Below are 2955 nucleotides of genomic sequence, written 5' to 3' on the forward strand. Positions count from 1 at the left end.
GTATGTATTCATCTTATAGTGTGAATGCTTTTATGGAGAGAGGGAAATGGAGGTAGATACAAACATAATTACTTTAGTTAGAAGGTAAGATATTGAGGGCCTTGGCTTTGGCTGATACCAAAGCTTCAGAGGAAAAAGAGAGGTGCTTTGCTTAAAATTTTTTAAAAGATTTCACTTATTCTTAGAGAGAGGGGAAAGGAGGGAAGGAGAGAAACATCAATGTGTGGTTACCGCTTGAGCACCTCCTCCTGGGGACCTATCCCCTCAACTCAAGCATGTGCTCTGACTGAGAATTCAACCTGTGACCCTTTGGGTCACAGGCTGGCACTCATTCCATGGAGCCACACCAGTCAGGGCTGCTTAAATTTTTTTAAACAAAGAAGAAATTTGCTCGATTGTTTAGTTGATTTGATTGATTTCATTAGTTGTTTTCTTGCTTACTTGCTTACTTCTGAGAGGGAGTTTGCAAAAAGTTTAGAAGGGAAGAGAAAAAAAAAGCCAGAAACACTCAGACGATTTGACGTTTTTCAGAGTGTCAAGGCAAAGGGTTGGTATTTTTCAATGGTAATGCCTATGTTGACTAGTAAAGTCAATTGTGTCACAGAAAATTCTTTTCTGACTGTCTATGAAATCCTCAGTAAATTCTATTTATCAATGATTTATGTAGATGCTTTGGGGTAAAATTCAAAGAAAAGTAAATTTCACATGTGGGTCAACAAAATATAACATATTCTAGCAATAGGGAGATGGTAAAAAAAGCTATTTAAATATAAGACCCCTGTAAAATTGACATAAATCTAGGTGTGGAGCTTTGTCTTTTCTTTCACAAGTAAACTTTGTAAACTTGATTTTAGTAAACTTTGGATCCATATATGCCTACCTGGTTTTGAACCCTAACTTGACCACTTATTGGCTATTTTACCTTGGGTTTACTAGGTAATTCTCAGTCTCCATTTTCTTATTATATGTGTGGCACTTAATAAGCATCCTTAAGTAGTTAATTATATAAATTTTAAATTGCTTAGCAAATTGATTTGCCAAGAGTTAAGACTCTTGAGGAGCTAGTGCTACAAATTGAAAAATGACAACACTGTATTAAAGAAGCATTTTAAACCAACCCAAAATTTCTTTGAAAATCAAGTCTGTCTCATGTTGTAATGCAGTCCCATTATGACTCTCATTACAACAAGCAAGAACTGGGATGTTCCAAGGATTTCTTCATCTTGATCTGTACAGTTGGCTGGGTACTTGTAAAGACTGTAGGAGGTGACATAAGAGGGAAGAGTTCGTTTGTCTAAGGCATTGACACGGGCTGGTCACTCAGAGAGAAAGTTGCAGAGCACCAAAGAAACAGCTGAAGTCAAGCTCTAGAGGCAATCCCCATAGAATTCTGAGTTGGTGGGTCAGGCCTATAAACCATCAAAGCATAGAGCTGTCACCACTAGGCTATGGTACAAGACCCTGATGAGACTTAGGGAGAAGCTGATGGTCTTCCAACCTGGTGATTATTGAGATGAAAAAACAGAGCTAGAGACAATTTCTCTGATGTGATCCTTTATTGTGCCCCTGATTATGCCAGGACAAGGGCTGGCTTTTCTAAAGCAGAAACAAGCCCTGTGAGTTTATTATAAACTCACAACTAGGCTCCCTCTCCTGCAGTCTGATGCCTGGTGCTGCTAGATCTGTTTACTGCCCCAAAGAGCAAAGGCAACAGGGATACCCAGTCCAGCTACTCCTCTTATCCCTGTGAGTTTCTATCAGTAAACCCTGTTCTAAAGAACTTGAGATGTGTGTGCTGTCTGGCCATTCATCATCACTTTTTTATTAGGGCTCAGGGGAGTAATCTAGTCTTTGGATAATTTTTTCTGTAATATAGCTCTCAACTGGTAATTGAGCATTCCTTCTGTTGATCATAAAAGAGAAGGCAAGCTTAACCCAGTGAGAAAGTATGAAGCTGGTAGCTGACAACTTACTAGACAATTTTACACAGAAGACTATCTGATGGGATTAAATTCAGAAGCAAAAGTAAATCCCACTTTCCAATTACAAGCCTTGAACTTTCGTTTTCACTAAACCATTTCCACCTCCTGCATGTCCTCTCTCAATTGCCTGAAGACATGACCATTACTTTAACTAGCTCCTTTTTTTATTAAGATAACCCATCTTAGTTCATGGTTAATCATTCTTTCTCATAATTTTGCTAAGAGAAAAAGCTAGACAGTTTTTCATATTTAGTTATAAGTGTTAACAACAACATCCCCCCAAAACCTAACAAGTAAAGGCAATAGCTAGATCTATACAGTATTTGGAAGGGTTCTAGGTTATGCCCAATAAGGCTTAATTTATACACATGATAAGAATTCACATCCACAGAAAAGTAATAATTACAGACTGTACATTTTCAAGACACAGAAAAGAGTCATAAGAGGACTGTATTAACAAAGTAAGAGAGTGTTGGTTGAGCTCCAGTGGCATCTATGCAATTAGAAGAGACTGAAAAGGGCAGAAATGTTGTGCTGTTTTAGTTAAACTCAAAAATTTGTATTTATGTCCTACCAAGAAGATGAGTTCTCTTGTCCACTGGGTTCAAGCATTATATACTAGAGCAGGAAGTATAAGATACTTAAATCAACATTCTCACATGTCTTGAATTTGGATTCTTCCATGTATTCTTTGTAATACCCCAAGCCCTCAATGAATCACTATAGAGGCCTGGTCAGTAAATGTGACTGTTACAGCACTAATGTCATCCTGTCCCTTTCCTTCTTTAGGGTCAGGTTCAATTCCTAGTCAACAAAAGACTTACAAGTTTAAGCCAAATAGAGTTAATATAGGCAGATAATTTTGAAAATTCAATGTGATTCTTAAAGGCCTGAGTACCCATACCTTTTCACGTGTAGCCCAAGGAAGTTGCCCTGCCCCATCATAGGCTTAAATAGCACCCTGAAATAGGTC

Source organism: Sturnira hondurensis, unplaced genomic scaffold, assembly GCF_014824575.4.
Source record: "Sturnira hondurensis isolate 20B ecotype Veracruz unplaced genomic scaffold, ASM1482457v3 Scaffold0001721, whole genome shotgun sequence".
NCBI classification, from domain to species: domain Eukaryota; kingdom Metazoa; phylum Chordata; class Mammalia; order Chiroptera; family Phyllostomidae; genus Sturnira; species Sturnira hondurensis.